This window comes from Triticum dicoccoides, chromosome 2B, assembly GCF_002162155.2.
Source record: "Triticum dicoccoides isolate Atlit2015 ecotype Zavitan chromosome 2B, WEW_v2.0, whole genome shotgun sequence".
NCBI classification, from domain to species: Eukaryota; Viridiplantae; Streptophyta; class Magnoliopsida; order Poales; family Poaceae; genus Triticum; species Triticum dicoccoides.
The window spans coordinates 638,873,061-638,893,276 of record NC_041383.1 but is presented as its reverse complement, the minus strand read 5'-3'; the positions used below and the strand labels follow the sequence as shown (position 1 = coordinate 638,893,276).

Genomic DNA, 20,216 nt, shown 5'->3' with positions numbered 1-20,216 from the left:
TTTCTCTTTTTCTTTTTGGCCTTTCTTCTTTTTTTTCTTTTTTTTCTATGGGCAATGCTCTAATAATGATGGTCATCACACTTCTATTGATTACAACATATGAATTACAACTCGGAACTAGAACAAGATATGACTCTATATGAATGCCTCCGGCGGTGTACCGGGATGGTGCAATGAATCAAGAGTGACATGTATGAAAAATAATGCATGGTGGCCTTGCCACAAATACGATGTCAACTACATGATCATGCAATGGCAATATGACAAAATTAATGTATGTCATGATGATGATAAACGGAACGGTGGAAAGTTGCATGGCAATATATCTCAAAATGGCTATGGAAATGCCATAATAGGTAGGTATGGTGGCTGTTTTGAGGAAGATATAAGGAGGTTTATGTGTGATAGAGCGTATCGTATCACGGGGTTTGGATGCACCTGCGAAGTTTGCACCAACTCTCAAGGTGAGAAAGAGCAATGCATGGTACCAAAGAGGCTAGCAATGGTGGAAAGGTAAAAGTGCGTATAATCCATGGACTCAACATTAGTCAAAAGAACTCATATACTTATTCAAAAAATTTAGAAGTCATCAAAAATCAAGCACTACGCCCATGCTCCTAGGGGGATAGATTGGTAGGAAAAGACCATCGCTCGTCCCCGACCGCCACTCATAAGGATGCACAAGCCAGGTACACTTCATGTTTCAAATTTGTTACACAACTTTAACCATATGTGCATGCTACGGGACTTGCTAACTTCAACACAAGCATTCTTTAAATTCATAATCACCCAACTAGCATTACTTTAATATCACTACCTCCATATCTCAAAACAATTATCAAGTATCAAATTGATCATAGCATCCAATTCACTTCCTATGATAGTTTTTTTTATACCCAACTTGGATGCATACCATTCTAGGACCAATTTATAACCATAGAAAATACCATGCTGTTCTAAAAGACTCTCAAAAAGATATAAGTGAAGCATGAGAGACTAGCAATTTCTACAAAATAATTCACCACCGTGCTCTAAAAGATATAAGTGAAGCACTAGAGCAAAAACTATCAAGCTCAAAAAGATATAAGTGAAGCACATAGAGTATTCTAGCAAATTATAATAAAATAGGATTCTCCCAAAAGTTGTGTACAGAAAGGATGATTGTGGTAAACTAAAAACAAATACTAATATAATACACGACGCTCCAAGCAAAACACATATCATGTGGTGAATAAAAATATAGCTCCAAGTAAAGTTACCAATGAACGAAGACGAAAGAGGGGATGCCTTCTCGGGGCATCCCCAAGATTAGGCTTTTGGATATCCTTGAATATCTTGGGGTGCCTTGGGCATCCCCAATCTTAGGCTCTTGCCACTCCTTATTCCATAGTCCATAAAAGCTTTACCCAAAACCTGAAAACTTCACAACACAAAACTCAACAGGAAATCTTATAAGCTCCGTTAGTGAAAGAAAACAAAACCACCACATAAGGTGCTGTAATGAATTCATTATTTATTTATTTAGGTGTTAAACCTATTGTATTCCAACTTCTCTATGGTTTATAAACTATTTTACTAGCCATAGATGCATCAAAATAAGCAAACAACACACGAAAAACAAAATCTGTCAAAAACAGAACAGTCTGTAGCAATCAGTAACTAACGCAAACTTCTGGAACTCTAAAAATCCTACCAAAGTAGGACGTACTGGAAACTTTGTTTATTGATCAGCAGAAAAAAGAATCAATGAAAAATCACGTTTCTGTGATTTATTGAAGTTTTTCTCGTGAGCGCAAATTTTCTGTTTTTCAGGAGAATCAAATCAACTATCATCATAGTTTATCCTATAGGTTCTACTTGGCACAAACACTAACTAAAAGCTAAAAACACAACTAAACAGAAAGTAGAAGCAAAAACTTATTACTAAACAGGAACTAAAACAAAAAACACAAAGAAAATTGGGTTGCCTCCCAACTAGCGCTATCGTTTAATGCCGCTACCTAGGCATAAAAGCGAAGATAGATCTAAGTAGTGCCATCTTTGGCACTTGAAAAGGAGAAAGAGGGTCTTCTTGCTATGGCATTCATTCTTCTATTTAGGGTAAGCACATTGACATTAATGGATGAAGTAAGATTAAGCATGTTATGGAAATTTGCATCTAAGCTAGACTTCATCTCTTTGATAATTTCATTTTGATAAAAGCACAAGAGAGTAGTTGATTCAATCTTGTCATTCAAAGGGTGCCCAAATATGGTTTTCATTTTTTCATAGGTATCTATAGCATCCCCTTCAAGAAAACCTTCTTCGAAAATTGAATCTAGAATTTGTTTGAAAGAAGCGGGCAAGCCAACATAAAAACTCTTTAAGTAAACTTCAATTTGATATTGTGGCACGTAACTAGCCCGAATCCTTAATAACCTATCCCAAGCATCTTTTAAAGACTCATCAAGCAAATAACAAAAAATTCCGGAGTCATCTTCATCATAATTATTTAAATTCTCATTGATAACCCAGTTAGGTCTCCCCATAGCATCATTATTTAAGAGCTTAGAGAGAACAGAGGGGCTATCCAAGGCACTAGAACTAGGGAGAGATCCCCTAGTTCTTTTTGACTCTGCCATGGCAACAGAAAGGCAAACAGAAGAGAGAGGAGAATAAGATTGGGAAAGAGAGGGCGGCAAGGGTGAAGTGGGGGAGAGGAAAACGAGAGGCAAATGGCAAATAATGTAAATGCGAGGGAGATGAGTTTGTGATGGGTACTTGGTATGTCTTGACTTGATAGAAGACCTCCCGGGCAACGACACCAGAAATCCTTCTTGCTACGTCTTGAGCTTGTGTTGGTTTTCCTTGAATAGGAAAGGGTGATGCAGCAGAGTAGCGTAAGTATTTCCCTCAGTTTTTGAGAACCAAGGTGTCAATCCAGTAGGAGGCTCCTCAACAAGTCCCATGAACCTACACAAACAAACAAAGAACTCGCAACCAACGCAATAAAGGGGTTGTCAATCCCTTCACGACCACTTGCGAAAGTGAGATCTGATAGAGATAGTATGATAAGATAAATATATTTTTTGTATTTTATAATATAGATGCAGAAAGTAAAGATGCAAATAAAAGTAGATTGGAAGCAAATATGATAAAAGATAGACCCGGGGGCCATAGGTTTCACTAGAGGCTTCTCTCGAGATAGCATAAGTATTACGATGGGTGAACAAATTACTGTCGAGCAATTGATAGAAAAGCGAATAATTATGAGATTATCTAGGCATGATTATGTATATAGGCATCATGTCCGCAACAAGTAGACCAACTCCTGCCTGCATCTACTACTATTACTCCACACATCGACCGACTCCTGCGTGCATCTAGAGTATTAAGTTCACAAAGAACAGAGTAACACATTAAGCAAGATGACATGATGTAGAGGGATAAACTCAAGCAATATGATATAAACCCCATCTTTTTATCCTCGATGGCAACCATACAATACGTGCCTTGCAACCCTTTCTGTCACTGGGTAAGGACACCACAAGATTGAACCCAAAGCTAAGCACTTCTCCCATGGCAAGAAAGATCAATCTAGTAGGACAAACCAAACTGATAATTCGAAGAGACTTGCAAAGATAACTCAATCATACATAAAAGAATTCAGAGAAGATTCAAATATTATTCATAGATAAACTTGATCATAAACCCACAATTCATCGGATCTCGACAAACACACTGCAAAAAGAGCTTACATCAAATAGATCTCCAGAAGAGAGGGGGAGAACATTGTATTGAGATTCAAAAAGAGAGAAGAAGCCATCTAGCTAATAACTATGGACCTGTAGGTCTGTGGTAAACTACTAACAACTCATCGGAAGGGCTATGGTGTTGATGTAGAAGCCCTCCATGGTCGATTCCCCCTCCGGCGGAGTGCCGGCGAAGGCTCCAAGATGAGATCTCGCTGATACAGAAGGTTACGGCGGTGGAAATTGTGTTTCGGGTGCTCCCTGGATGTTTTCAGGGTACGTAGGCTTATATAGGAGGAGGAAGTACGTCGGTGGACGCCCGAGGGGCCCACGAGACAGGGGGCGCGCCCTATAGGGGGGCACCCTCCTATCTCGTGGAGGCCTCGGCTGCTTCTTGACTTGCACTCCAAGTCCTCTAGATCACGTTCGTTCCAAAAATCACGCTCCCAAAGGTTTCATTCCGTTTGGTCTCCGTTTGATATTCCTTTTCTTCGAAATACTGAAATAGGCAAAAAAACAGAAATACGGGCTGGGCCTCCGGTTAGTAGGTTAGTCCCAAAAATGATATAAATGTGTAAAATAAAGCCCATAAACATCCAAAAGGGGTAATATAATAGCATGGAACAATCAAAAATTATAGATACGTTGGAGACGTATCAGTAATCAACCCCTATCTCGCGGAGGTGCTGCAACACCCTCAAACCATTGAGATGCGAGAGGGGGTGCTGCACATCCGCGATGTGGAGGGACCAAGGCGTACCGGAAGCGTGGAGACAAAGCTCGAGGCCATGGAGCAACAAGTTTTCAAGTGCCAAGGGATGGTGGAGCGTGGACTCAACGCCAACCAGATGATGATCATAGAGTTCACCAACAACCATAAGCTGGATGCCAAGATCATTGGCGAGACCATCTTCAAGCTTCAAGAGAAAATAAAGCACCTCCAAGCTTAGATCTATGGCATGCAAAACCAAAACTGTGAGTATGAATATAGATTCAAGAGGATGAGTTTGGCTGCAGATTTGAGGATCTCGGAGACTCGATCATCCTTCTATGATGGTGAACCAATGCCTTGGAAGATGGACGACAAGCCTACATCATCGACAACTCCTACTTCACCACCTCCGAGGACATAATCATATGGGTATGGGCACTCACTACAAAAAAAGACACATCCGTGACATTTTGGGCCGAGCGAAAATATTTTCTGTCATACATATGACACTTCTATGACGATAATTGTGACAAAACCCGGTATCATCATAGATGTGGTGGGATCCTACTTCTATGACAAAAAATCATGACAGAAAATGGGCTTTTCGTCCTGGGTGGGCCGGAGACGCAGCTGCATGACATTCTTTGGGCCGTCGATGACGGAAAAAACCGTGGTAGAAGCGAGGGGGAGGAAAATTTTGGGGAGTTGCCGGTTACGGTGGGAGGTCGGGGGCCGAGCAATGCGCGTTTCTCTCATACACGTACGCACGTGTGTGCGAGGCGTTGGCTCTAACTGAACCCGAGCGAGGCGTTGGGCTCTAACTGAACCCGAGCGATTGCACTGCAGGCTACACATTACTGAACCCGAGCGATTGATCGATGGCTGTTAACTGAACCCGATCGAGCGATTCCTTCTCTACTGCTGCTAACTGAAGCCGATCGATTGGATGAACAGTGAGCGTTGCGGGGGGGCTTGGATGAACAGTGAGTGGTGGTGTTGCCTCTGGATGAACAGGACCCTGTGGTGTGGAGGGCTGGATGAACAGTAGACAGTGGAGGGGTGGCCGTGGAGGGGTGGTTGAACAGGACCCCGTGGTGTGGAGGGCTAGATGAACAGTAGACGGTGGAGGGCTGGATGAACAGTAGACGGTGGAGGGGTGGTTGAATAGTAGCCGGTGGTGTAGCGCGCGGTGGAGGCTGGATGAACAGGAGCCCGTGGAGGCTTGAGGAGGTCGACGGTAGCCCGTGGAGGCTGGAGAAGGTCGACGGTGGAGATGAACCGTATCCCGTGGAGACCCGTTTTGCGGTATGCCACACCCCTCCCGATGAACAGGACCCCCGTTTCGACCATAGCACTCCAACACAAGTCCGTTTCGTCCCTTTTGCGGTACGCCACACCCCTCCCGATGAACAGGACCCCCGTTTTGACTGTAGCGCTCCAACACAAGTCCGTTTCGTCCGTTTTGCGGTACCCCACACCCCTCCCGATCAACAGGACCCCCGTTTCGACCGTATGAGGTCCATTTCCTCCGTTTTGCGGTACGCCACACCCCTCCGATCAATAGGACCCCGTTCCGAATGTAGGAGGCCCGTTTCCTCCGTTGTGCGGTACGCTAGGCCTCGTTTCCATCGCCTGTTCCGTCAGAGCCCTCCCGATGAACACGACCACGCATTCCGTTTCGACCCAGTCGGTTGGCTCCCCATGAACACGACGACAACGCTGTTTCTCTGTTCCGACCCAGCCATTTACGTATGCGCGAGTAGGCGTTCGAGACCTTGTCCGTATGTACGTACGTGGCCGTATTTTCTTTCTTGCACCCTCGCCGCTGTACGTACGTGTTGTTAGAGTTGTGTCGAATATAGTGTACAAGGTAGGTTACAGTTGGACTTGTAGTTGTATTGTGTTTACATAGGATGTGGAGTCGTGTCCTAGTAGGACACTAGTATCCTAGGCCTCTCATATATAGCGGGGGTAGACACACGATGTAACCTATGCCCACATAATAGCACCGGAACGCAGGGGAAGCCGACGGCATGTGCCGGTGTCCAGGGCGACCGGGTGCGGTATTGTAGCGGTGTCATGGGGAGGAGCGCCCATAGTCAGGCCCCGGGGATGTAGCCATATCGGTGAACCTCGTTAACAAATCTCGGTGTCGTGCTCGTGTGATTGCTTGATTCTCCGATGATCGACGATGGCCTCGGATTTATTCTAACAAGTGGTATCATGAGCTAGGTCGTTCGGAGGCTACGGATTGTATTAATCTAGAGGAAGGAACAGATGGATTCGTCGAATCGGTCGAACTCAGTCGCGGGCGGCGACCGAAGAGAAATCTGATGGGGCGGCGAGATGTTCTGTTCGTGTAGGCAATCGGAATCAGCCAGCTGCTTGGAAGCAGATCGGATCGATCTCGATTGATTGATAGCGTGTAGCGTCTGCGGCAGCAAGGAGCAGCGCAAGGTAGCGACCCATACTTGGCGCGACCTAGGATGTCCTAGCGGGAGCTCGGCCAGGTGGGCTATGTTCCCATGCAGTTTTGGACATCGGGTAGCACTAAGACAACAAGTTCATGTGGGGAGCTCCGTCCATGACGTGTGCCATTGTGCGTTGCTGCTGCCCAGAGTAGAAGCCAAGAGGCAGGCACGTGGAATCATCATGCTAGTATTTGGGCTGTTGTAGACATTGTCAGAGATTTGTTTGACAAAAAAAATACGGCACAAGGGCTTAGTCAGATCGTGAAGCTATCATGGAAAAAAGAAATAAAAGAAGGGATCCAGAAGCTACGTACGTGTGGTTCACACGGGAAAGCTATGAGGGAATTTTTTCTTTGGTTTTCTTTGTCGGTACACATATGTGTATGGATGACAGTGGTCATGGTGACGACTTGAGAAGTCTGGAATGTGTCTGCAGTCGGATTAGTTCGGCTGGGTCAGACTAGGCAGTCTGACGGATCGACGCAAGTCGGTTGATACAGGAGACGGTGGTGGGATCGGCGACGACGATGTAGGAGCGTGATGCTGATGGTGACCGACTTCTGGGGCATGGAAACACGTGGCGCAGGCCTGAGGGCTTGTGTGACTTCGACAAGACTATGGCGCAGGGTTGATTCAAGACGGTGCACCTGAGAGCTTGAAGTCGACGGGGCGCGAGGGTGGACTGATCATCTACCATGGAGTCATGTTGAAGGTGGAGCTGGATTGAGGGGCTACGTTGTAAGGATCCAGAGAATCGAAGCCTATTCAGCGGGTGGGAAAAGCGAGTGGCACGTAGTTCGGACTGGAGCCTAGTGGTCTGATGGAAGCATGAAACTCGTCATCGGTCGGTGATGATCGGTGGTACTCTGCAGTGGGGGTTGAGTGGTGTGGTTTCGTGACCCTTGAGACTCGATCGGGACAGCGGAGGCTCGACGCGGTAATAGCGACGAGGCGTGCGGTATGCACGGGGCATGAAGACAGGCCAGGGCTCTGGTGGTCATACATGTGGTGAGACAACTGCGAATTTGACTCGGGATGACAACAAGCAATGGTGAAATTCCTTCAAGTTTCAGACAGGCGGTCAAGAAAGGAGCGGTGATGTTGAGTTCAGGTAACTCTTATGTGTGACATCCAATATGTGAGTTGTTCACTTTTCACGCAGGTCAGTGATCGGTGTGTGATGACGTTGGACTGATACTCTGGAAGTTGGGAGCACAAACTAGAGTAACAAGGAACTTAATTTTGCTCGAGTGTTGACCGTGGTCAAGAAAAGAAGGGACTACAAGTTGCAGGTGGAGTCACATGGAGTCTTTGGAGTAGCAGCGGTGCTCATGGGATAAACTCAAGTCCAATGTACATGGAAGTTTGACGCATGGACGAACTCAAGGTGGTGGAGAATATTCGCCAAGGTGGAGTTTGTTAGAGTTGTGTCGAATATAGTGTACAAGGTAGGTTACAGTTGGACTTGTAGTTGTATTGTGTTTACATAGGATGTGGAGTCGTGTCCTAGTAGGACACTAGTATCCTAGGCCTCTCATATATAGCGGGGGTAGACACACGATGTAACCTATGCCCACATAATAGCACCGGAACGCAGGGGAAGCCGGCGGCATGTGCCGGTGTCCAGGGCGACCGGGTGCGGTATTGTAGCAGTGTCATGGGGAGGAGTGCCCATAGTCAAGCCCCGGGGATGTAGCCATATCGGTGAACCTCATTAACAAATCTCGGTGTCGTGCTCGTGTGATTGCTTGATTCTCGGATGATCGACGATGGCCTCGGATTTATTCTAACACGTGTACATGCTACGTGCGCGCCTCTACTACGACACGTGCGCGCCTCTACATCGACCAATATGTACGTACTCGTTCGCGACCAGAATGACAACGCTACGTATGCTTGGACCAGGTGGGTCCCGACTGTTACGCACTTCCTTGCCTGCGAAGATGTAGCTGGAGGGTCCCAGCAGTCAGGGGGGCGAATCATTTTTTTTGCCCGGACGCACTTCCTTGGGTGCGAAGATGTAGCTGGTGGGTCCCAGCAGTCAGGGGGGCGAATCATTTTTTTGCCCGGACGCACTTCCTTCCGTGCGAAGATGAAGCTGGCGGGTCCCAGCAGTTAGGGGGGCGAATCGTTTTTTTGCCCAGACGCACTTCCTTGCGTGCGAAGGTGCAGTTGGTTGGTCCCAGCAGTCAAGGGGAAACATTTTTTTTCACGAAATACGGTGGCCCGTCCGATGGGTCCCCGCTGTCAGGTGGAGGAATAATTATTTTCCGCGTAATAAGGAGGCACTTCCTTGCTGCGGCCGTGGACTCAGCTGTCAGCCTCTCCACATACAGTCCATGTCCAATGGAAGTCGTTCCTTGACCACGTTGACCACGCCGCGCCGAGAGCACCAGGGCGATGGACGACGGCGAGGCCTAGGAAGGGGATGACGGGGAGCCGGGGAAGACGCGGCAGTGGAAGCCCGCGCGGAGAGGAGTACGAGGGTTCACTGGTTCGGCTGCGGTGTGAGGCTGCCGTCGCCGCAGGGCTTGGCCAACGGTGGGAATAGTAGAGGGCGGTGAGGCCTCCATGGCAGCACATCCGGCCACGGGAAAAAGGAGCATGCGACACGACCTGCGCTGCTTTGGGCGGCTGGAGCAAGAAGACCAGAGGTTTAAGAAGCACTACGGCCGTTGGATGAACATCGTACAATCACTGGAGCTAGAATCGTTTATATTGACTAAGTTGACAAAGCCCTCCGTCCCCGTCAACTTAGTAGGCCCACAAGTCAGCCTCCCACAAAGGTGGGTCCCAGCTAGCAGGGGGTATTCATTTTTTTGTGCGTAATAAGGAGGCACTTCTGGTGGTTCCGAGCTGACAGCAGGGGAACGTTTTTTTTCGTGAAATACGGTGGCCCGTCGGGTGGGTCCCAGTAGTCGGGGGCAAACGTTTTTTTTCGCGAAATACTAGTCACCCGTCCGGTGGGTCTCTACTGTCAGGTGGAGGAATAATTATTTTCCGCGTAATAAGGAGGCACTTCCTTGCGGCTGTCATGGACCCAGCTGTCAGCCTCTTCACGTACAGTATTCTTCCGATGGAATTCGGTCGTTGACCACATTGACCATGCCGCGCCAAAAGCACCACGGCGGTGGACGATGGCGAGGCCTAGGAAGGGGACGGCGCGGAGCAGGGAAAGATGCGGCAGTGGATGCCTACGCGGAGAGGAGTACGAGGGTTCATTGGTTCGGCTGTGCTGCCGTCGCCGTAGAATAACTGGGGGTGTGGGTGAGTGGAGTGGAGGGATGGCCTGGCCAGCGGTGGGAGCAGTATGGAGGCGGTGAGGCTTCCGCGGCAGCATAGCCGGCCATGGGAGGCAGGAGCAGGCGACACGACCGGCGCTGCTTTGGGCGGCTGGAGCAAGAAGACCAGAGGTTGAAGAAGCACCACGGTCGTTGGATGGACATCGTACGGTCAGTCGAGTTAGAATCGTGCATATATTGACTAAGTTGACAAAGCCCTTCGTCCCCGTCAACTTAGTAGGCCCCGTCAACATAGTGGACATCGTATAGGGAGTATTCTTTTTTTTGGGCGTAATAAAGAGGCACTTCCTTGCGTGCGAAGATATAGCTGGTGGGTCCGAGCTGTCAGCGGCGGTAACGTTTTTTCCGCGAAATACAGAGGCCCTTTCGGTGGGTCCCAGATGTCAGGTGGAGGAATCATTATTTTGCACGTAATAAGGAGGCATTTCCTTGCGTGCGGCCGTGGACCCAGTTGTCATCCTCTCCACGTACAGTCCACTTCAGATGCATGTCATTCATTGACCACGTTGACCACGCCACACTGAGAGCACCAGGGCGGTGGATGACGGCGAGGCCTAGGAAGGGAACGACACGGAGGTAGGGAAGTCTCGGTAGTTGTTTCCCACGCGGAGGGGAGTACGATTGTACGAGGGTTTACTGGTTCGTCTGCCGTCGCCAGAGAATAACAGCAGGTATGGGACTATGGGTGAGTAGAGGGATGGCCAGGCCCGCGATGGGAGTACGGTGGGGCGGTGAGGCCTGCGCGGCAGCACAACCGACCGCGTGGAGGAGGGAGTAGGCAGTCCTGCCGGCGCTTGTTTGAGCGGCTGCAGCAGGAAGAGCAGAGATTGAAGAAGCACGACGGCCCTGACCATGACCTTGGCGGGTCCCTGCTGTCATCCTCTCCACGTACAATCATCTCCTGATTGTGTACGCGTCAGCTTGCTAGGCCCACAAGTCAGCCCCTAAACCCGTGGAGGACAAATACAACCCATTTAAAAAAATAACATCCCATTCCATACATTCAAATGGAAAGTTCAACATTCAGAGCAAAGTAACAGGTCTGATCCACATATATAGTACTGAACTTCCACGTTGACAACCATCATAGCCAAGTTAACTATCTACTCCCACTAGAGAAGTACTAACTTACTCTTAGCTAACTAGATGATGCCGGCCGCCATCTGTGGTACACGCTAAAGGCCGGCACCGGCGTCCCGTGCCTCGCCTCGGACTTGCCAGAGGTGCGATAGGGCGCGTTGCTCGCGCGCGTTGGACCTTTCCATGCCGGCGTGGTCCACCGAAGCTCCGGCTTCCAAGCGGGAAACCGCCTTGACGAGCTGGTAGTAAAAATCGGCGTCGTGAACGCATGCGTGCCCGACAGCCTCCAGGGCTATTTGCCAGGCGCCGGCCTCCACGTAGTCGACCCAGTTGCGGGCGCTCTACTCGCGACTCAGAGCGTCGGTGCGCTGCTGCTCCATGTCCCGCTGGCGGCGCAAATCGGCGATACGCTGCTCCTCCGCCAGGCGGTTGCGCTCCAACAACTCCTGCTCCTCCGCCATGCGGTCGCGCTCCAACAACTCCTCGATCTGCGCATTGCCATCTAAAGACAGATAGAATGCCTCCTCCCTCCGTCTGCCTTCCGGTGAAAAACCGAACACTAGTTCCGGCGGTGACCGCCTCCGGCGTCGCCTACCACGGACGGGTGGGGTCATGGCGGACGTGGCGAGCGACGTCGGGCCAGTGGGGGCTTATGAGGATATGGCAAGTTGGGTCACAGTGGCACCGGAGAAGGCCGGGAAACAGTACTTATAGGGGGAAGGTAGCGCGACGGTCATCGGAATTCAATGCATAATGGCTTAGCGCGCCATCTTGCCGTGGAAAACTAGGGAAACTGAAATTATGACTGTGCCGTCCCGTCCCGTCTGGGTCGCATGCCGGCATGGCGGTCAAACAAGTGCACTCGAATCATCTCCCTCCTTGTCAATAATGATTCCACGGACTTAAAAAGCCCGCAACAATTAAAGCATATCTTTTTTCGTATCAGTTAGCTGCCTTAATTACGGCCGGCTGCATGCAGGCACTCAGAATCGCTCGCAGGCAGTACGCGAAGTAGCATGCAACGAGTCGCAGCCGAGGGCACGCATGCGGCCACTTAAATCGCTATAATTAATTAGGCTTAAAGTTCTGCATGCCGTTAATTATTGCCATGCCTTGGTCTTGCTGCTTTGCTCACGGGACTAATAAACCCGGACGGAGGGAGTACCTCGGTTGGTGAGAGGTTTGAATTAAGCCCTGCAAACCGGAAATGAGGTACTAGTACGTGCGTGATCTGCTATTTATTCGTGTAGGATTGAGTAGGTCGTTTCTTGAATTGAGCCCTGCAAACCGGAAAGGAGGTATTTATCCGTGTAGGATCGATATTGTAGCTTGTCAGTTTCTTCAGAGGTAGGCATTTTTATCCGTGTAGGATCGATAGTGTAGCTTGTCAGTTTGTTCAGAGGTAGGCATTTTTATTCAAAAAACTGCCACTTCGCATCTTGCGTCGCAAATAAAACTGCCAGGAGCGCATTTGTAGGCTAGCTAGTGATCGATCAGTAACTTGTAAACACTGAGCGAACATAAATAAGTAACTATTAATGCATCTCAATGATTAGATCATATACAAATATGTAGCTCCAAAAGCAAAGATCAGCCACTTCGGATCTTGCGTCGCAACTAAAACTAACTAGTACGATTCCCATACATAAGATCAACATGTTAATGCATCTCAATGATTCACGGATCATATACAAATATATAGCTCCAAAAGCAAAGATCTAGAAAAAACATCTGTTCTTCCTACTAACATGGATGCTTCTATTGGCCAACATTCAATACAGACTAAAAGACAAATTTGTTTGTGAAGTCTACAATTCCTCTTGCAAACGTAAGTGGTTTCACCAACAGCTGGAACCATGAGAATTAACCACACATGATGGAGGAACATCCACTGCAATATGATTTGGTCTTCTCTCGATCACACCACGAGATAATTTTCGGAATACAAAATTTAACTTAGGCAAAATGATGCCCATTATATAATCAGACCAAAGCAATGAAGCACCAACTATTGGCCAGTAAATAGTACAATACTACTTTTCTGCAGTCCATGAAGTGACTATCCAATCTTTGTGTCTATTTTCAAATGGCACTGCATGCAGTGACTATACTATTCTCTTGTGCAGTTCAACCAAAATTGCGTACACTTTGTTTGTTTGCCAAATATCAAAGGGCAGACATCTCTGTCTGCACAAATATCAAGCAGCTAGTAACATATCAAGCAACTAGCAAACCAATAGTATTACTATGTAATGACAGTACAAAAAGAGTAGCAAGATAGTAGCAAACCATGTACCTTCGTAATGAACAGCTCATAGTGCCAACAATTGGATATAAAGGTTTGGAAAAAAACATGCTCCTAATGTTGAACCAGTTGGACTTTTTGTGCAGCTCCACTAAAATCGAGCATCCCTGTTTGCATAGATATTGAAAGTGTGATTACTATAAAAGTGGCACTAGTTGAAGCATAGACTCACAAATATAAGCATTCCAATTTCTTAATGGGAAAAGGTAGCAAGACTGTTTCTAACAACCTTTTTGAAGGAATAAATAAAGCAACAACGCTGATGTCAGGAAGGCATACATAGTTTTTTATGAAAAACTGAGCCATTCCTGACCTTTCCTCTTCTTTAAAGCAAATTTAGTGCAGTTATACTAAAATAAAATGCCATCACCGCCTTGACAATTCAGTGACACTATACAAAAGGAAATGACTTGACATTACATCATGATGTCAGGTATGTAGTCGACGGGCATTACAGAAAAACATACACACCTCCTCCGATAACATAATGAACATTAATTTTAAGAAAGGTGTGACTAGCTTTACCGGGATAATTTGAGTGAACTCTACACCATTCGAATACTACAAATATACACTAATCCAGTGGCTAGTGCAACAATAGAGTAGTTAGTTTATTACAGGGTACAGTACAATGGTTTTACTGAATAGATTTCAATAAACTCTAGCACTAGAAGGTTTCTATAAGAATTAACAATTCAAAATGTAAAGGTAACAAGTTTCAGCATTGGTATACTAGTGGAATTAGACAAAATGTTAAGGTAACAATACATCCACAATCAACAGCTAACCCTGAAATAATCCAGTAACATTAAATGGCATTGCTTAAATTTATTAGTGGCATTAGACTGAGAGCGGCATTAGTTAAATGTGGCTTCACTTTAGTAGTAGCATTGCTTGACTTGACTGCTGGCGTTATACTAACAGCAAAAAAAGTGGCAATAAGAGCATGGGAGGCCCATTCGGACAGTGGGCGCAGCAGTACGATGTACCTCCACGGACGTAGAATGGTGAGGGAGGTATGGTGTGACGCCCCCGATTCAATCGTACACTAATCATACACGCAACCGTGTACGATCAAGATCAGGGACTCACGGTAAGATATTACAACACAACTCTAAAAATAAAATAAGTCATACAAGCATCATAATACAAGCCAGGGGCCTCGAGGGCTCGAATACAAGTGCTCGATCATAGACGAGTCAGCGGAAGCAACAATATCTGAGTACAGACATAAGTTAAACAAGTCTGCCTTAAGAAGGCTAGCACAAACTGGGATACAGATCGAAAGAGGCGCATGCCTCCTGCCTGGGATCCTCCTAACTACTCCTGGTCGTCGTCAGTGGGCTGCATGTAGTAGTAGGCACCTCCAGTGTAGTAGGAGTCATCGTCGAAGGTGCATCTGGATCTGGGCTCCAACGTCTGGTTGCGGCATCCGAGAAAGAAAGGAAAGGGGAAAAAAGAGGGGAGAAAGCAACCGTGAGTACTCATCCAAAGTACTCGCAAGCAAGGAACTACACTACATATGCATGGGTATATGTGTAAGGAGGCCATATCAGTGGACTGAACTGCAGAATGCCAGAATAAGAGGGGGATAGCTAGTCCTATTGAAGACTACGCTTCTGGCAGCCTCCGTCTTGCAGCATGTAGAAGAGAGTAGATTGAAGTCCTCCAAGTAGCATCTCCAAGTAGCATCTCCAGTAGCATCGCATAGCATAATCCTACCCGGCGATCCTCTCCTCGTCGCCCTATTAGAGAGCGATCACCGGGTTGTATCTGGCACTTGGAAGGGTGTGTTTTATTAAGTATCTGGTTCTAGTTGTCATAAGGTCAAGGTACAACTCCAAGTCGTCCTGTTACCGAAGATCACGGCTATTCGAATAGATTAACTTCCCTGAAGGGGTGCACCACATAACCCAACACGCTCGATCCCATTTGGCCGGACACACTTTCCTGGGTCATGCCCGGCCTCGGAAGATCAACACGCCGCAGCCCCACCTAGGCACAACAGAGAGGTCAGCACGCCGGTCTAAATCCTATGCACGCAGGGGTCTGGGCCCATCGCCCATTGCACTCCTGCACGTTGCGTACGTAGCCGGAAGCAGACCTAGCAACCTCCATTACAAAGGAAGTCACGTTACACGGTCGAATCTAGCGCGCGCCGCTCAGTCGCTGACGTCACGAAGGCTTCGGCTGATACCACGACGCCGAGTGCCCATAACTGTTCCCACGTAGTTGGTTAGTGCGTATAGGCCAGTAGCCAGAATCAGATCAAATACCAAGATCTCGTTAGGCGTGTTAAGTATTCGTGAACACCGAACAGGGTCAGGCCCCCTCTCTCCTAGGCGGTCTCAACCTGCCCTGTCGCTCCACCACAGAGTAACAGTCGGGGGCCGTCGGGAACCCAGGCCCACCTCTACCGGGATGGAGCCACCTGTCCTTCCATCCCCCATATCGAAATCACTTGCGGGTACTCAACGAGCTGACCCGACTTTAGTCACCATCTGTATAGTATGTGTGTATGTATAGCATATACCCGTGATCACCTCCCGAGTGATCACGGCCCAATAGTATAGCAAGGCAGACTGACAAGAATGTAGGGCCAATGATGATAAACTAGCATCCTATACTAAGTATTTAGGATTGCAGGTAAGGTATCAACAGATGTAGCAACAATGTCAGGCTATGCATCAGAATAGGATTAACGAAAAGCAGTAACATGCTACACTACTCTAATCCAAGCAGTATAGAGGAGAATAGGCGATATCTGGTGATCAGGGGGGGCTTGCCTGGTTGCTCTGGCAAGAAGGAAGGGTCGTCAACACCGTAGTCGAACTGGGGGTCACCGACAATCTCGGGGTCTACCGGAAAGAAGTAATGGAGGAGGAACACAATAAATAACAGAGCAATCAAAGCATCACAAAGTGTAACATGGCATTAAGCGGTACTAGAGGTGACCTAACATAGTAGTAGGTGCTACTAGCGAAGGGGGAAAACATCCGGGAAAGTATTCCCGGTGTTTGACGTTTTCGGACAGATGAACGGAGGGGGAAGGTTGTGTGTTCGCTATGCTAGGGATGTGTGGTGGACGAATCGACTGCGTATCCGGATTCGTCTCGTCGTTCTGAGCAACTTCCATATATAAATTATGTTCACCTGACTTACGGATTATTTTCTATGATTTTTCAAAGTTTAAAGGATTTTCTAGAATTCTGGAATATACCTAAATTCGAATTTAAACAGTGTATTACTTTTTATACCCACGGACAACTAGCCTATTAGAATGACGGGCGGGGTCCAGTGGCTGAGTCAGCATACACGGTCAGCAAGTCAACAGTCAATGGTTGACCTGGTCAAAGTGTGAATAGTGGTCGTGGGGCCTACTTGTCATTGACTGTTATTTCAACTTAAGTGCTAAACAGATTTGTTTAGAAGGGGACCCACATGTCATTCACAGTAACTAATCCTGAGGTTGGTTGGTTGAACTAATTAGAGCAGGACCTAGCAGTCAACGTCTAGTTAGACTAACTAATTAGATTAGCACCTAACCTACTCTAACTTAGCACTACAAGCCGGCTTCTTGGACAGAGTCAGCAGCAGCAGCAACGCATCAGGCAAAGCAAGCAACAGCGGCATCAGGCTTAGCAAGCGGCAGCAAGTTGCGTAGCAGCAAACAGCACTAGCAGCGGCAAGCACTAGCGGATACGCACGAGCGACGACGGCCGGACGGGCGCACGTGGGCGCGCGCAAGGTCGCAACCAGGCGAGAAGGGCCTGGCCTGGGCGGGCGCGCGCGCAAGGTCGCGGCCAGAGGCGACGCCGGCGCGGGGCACAGGGAGCGGCCGGAGGTGAGGCAAGGCTAGGCCAGGGCGCAGCAATGAGCAGCAGCTCGCGGAGGCGAGCGAGGATGCGTCCACGCGCGAGTGGGCGCGCGCGGAGGCGCGGTCGGCGCAGGTCAGGTCGGGGTGGCCAAGTGCGCGGGCTAGCCGGGCGCGAGGTAGGGGAGCCCGGGGTGCTCGTGCCCATCGGCCATGGTGGGCGGCGGAGTTCGGTGTAGGTGGGCAGCGGTGAAACGACATAAATCTGAGGGGGAATCATATGGGGAATCAAGGGGAGCTCACATCGCAGCTGTAGAGAAAGTCAGCGGCTCGGGGAGGCTTCAATGAGGTCGAAATCGAAGATGATGAGCGGCGGGGCAGAGCTTGAAGAAGACCTCATCCGGTCGATGCGGTGGCTCCGGGCTCGATCTCGTGGGTGGAGATGAAGAAGTGGACGACGACGGTTCTGCTGGAGGTCTCCCCCGGCGAAGAGGCGCACGGTGGTCGCGGCTACGACGACGGCATGGCGACCATGAGATCAGGCGAACTCCAAGTTGTGACCAAAGGGAAAGGGGAGGAGTTCGAGTGGGGGCTAGGGTTCGGTCGAGGGGGGCTAGGGTTCGGTCGAGGGGGGCCTGGATGGGCGCCACGGTCTCCCCCTGTTTCCTGTAGCGTGGGGAGGGAGAGGATATGAGGTGGATTGGGCTGGCCGGTTAGGCCAGGTGGGTCGGCCAGCTGGGCCGTTTGGCCGAGTTGTCCACAGGGGTTCCTTCTTTTATTTTATTTTTTTGTTTCCTTTGTTTTTTTTCTTTTACTTTTCTTTTTCCTATCTTATTTCTTACCTGTTTTCTTTTAATTTCTCATTTGTCTTAGTTTTATAAATTATAAAAGTAGTCACTAATTTAGTGTTAATAATTAGGCTGCTGTCCCATTAACTTAGGGGCAACTAAATAAATAGTTTATTATTTTATAAAATGCAAAAGACACTTATTTCATTGTTCTACCTACTGTTTTAATTATTCAAGTGCATCTAAACTCTTTAAAAAAATGTGGTTTCTTCACCTCAATTAGTTAGGGATTATTTGTCACATGATGAACAATTAAGTTTTAATGTTTGAAAACTTTTACCGTTTGACATTATTTTAAATTTGAAATTTGAACTCGGCAATTCAAACCGGCGTGAGTTTATCAATTGTAACCGAGGTGACGTGGCATCATTAGCAGAGGGTTACTGTAGCTTAATTACCCGGGCGTCACAATTCTCCTCCACTACAAGAAATCTCGTCCCGAGATTTAAGAGGTAGAGCAAGGGGAAAGATTTGGGTACGATATTCTAACGGATCTTCTCATTCATGTCTGCTCTCCCTAAAGTAGTTGATCCTCTTCGTTGATGTCTTTATTTCTCTGCTCCAGGTCATCATGATCAAGTCGTCATCCTTTCTTCGGGATCTCCATCGCCCTACGAACGCGACCAAGGGGAAAAACTCCGGAACAACGCATCTCCACAAAGCTGGGCATCTGACGGTGAACTCAATGGGAAATACATAAGGTACCCCACAAGTTGTATTTCATTGAATTCGCTTAGTGCAATATACGATGGTACCAAGTTTCAAACGGGTAGGCAATCGTTCGATGCCTGAAACGGAGTGTGAAAGGGGTTCAGAGCAACGAGAATAAGTATTGCGTATGATACCAGAATAGATCACTAGGAAGGTGGCTCGCGAATTACCTACGAAACCAAGAGGAAGGGATAACTGTGTCAACAAGGTGTACATGAGAGTCAGGTTTCGATCCTGTGGAACTTGCGGGTTATGGGCCCACCATGTGGGTTAAAGTAGGAGGGGCGGCGACATCTTGCACGGTCATGATAGCAAGGCATGTCAGAGGGTAGCCTGTCAGTTATATGTCAGCAACCACGTCGATACCAAGGGCGAGGGACGAAGAGAACCATTTTCCTGCTCGTTGAACAAGGCGGACCAATAGGCAATGTTCTCGTCCATCGGTGGCTACCGGAATGTCATCAACAATAGTAACAGGATCTTATTGACAGAGTAGTACACTGAGGTGTTTAATAAGTCTTACGATTTTCTCATGGAAGAATGGCTAAACTTGTTAAAAAGGATACTATAGCAAGACGTCCTCCGCCCAGGTGTGCTAGACATGACATCACCTTATCGGGGCAAAGGCCAATGTTATAACCCTTGGGAATATGTTCCAACCATCATATCTGACCGAGATTTAGATCTGATTGGTGTCAGGATACCTCAGACTAAGGATGCCTGAGAAGGAAGGGGTGCAACACAATTTGACGAGACAACATTGTAAGATTCTCGGGAAATGTACTATAGAAGTGAGTTCCAAAACAAGAGCTCATCATTAAACCAATGAAGGGATAAGGAGGTAGCTGATGAACTTAGCGACAATTCATCGAGGTATCCAAAAAGATGGATCTCCACAATTATGTGGATAAGGAGATAACATTTGTCAGATCAAATGATATAATGAGGTATGCTCGAGGAAAACATACACAATTAAACATGGGTTGAAAGGTGCACTCGAAATATGGGTTGGGTTGCACGCCCAACGTCGGAATGGCGATTGAGCAACCAACACACTAAATTGGAATTATTGTCCAATAACTCTGAAGCAATAGGGTTGCTAGAGATATTAAATTTGCACAACAGAGTTCACTCAACACGGGGAACAAGAAAAGAATGGTGATGGTGAGAAGCATCACTGTATCACAAATTCTTAAGAGGTGATGTAATTCTCACAACATTGATGACATAAGAGATGGTAAT

General features: G+C 47.7%; 1 long non-coding RNA gene across 1 annotated transcript; it reads right to left on the bottom strand.

Annotated features, from left to right (window-relative positions):
- Nucleotides 1-14,978: 14,978 nt before the first annotated feature.
- LOC119368166 lies at nt 14,979-18,048 on the bottom strand. The gene is made up of 2 exons (XR_005176547.1): nt 17,719-18,048; nt 14,979-15,020 (listed from the first exon to the last, which is right to left on the bottom strand). It is a non-coding gene; the product is annotated as an uncharacterized LOC119368166 (long non-coding RNA).
- Nucleotides 18,049-20,216: the final 2,168 nt, after the last annotated feature.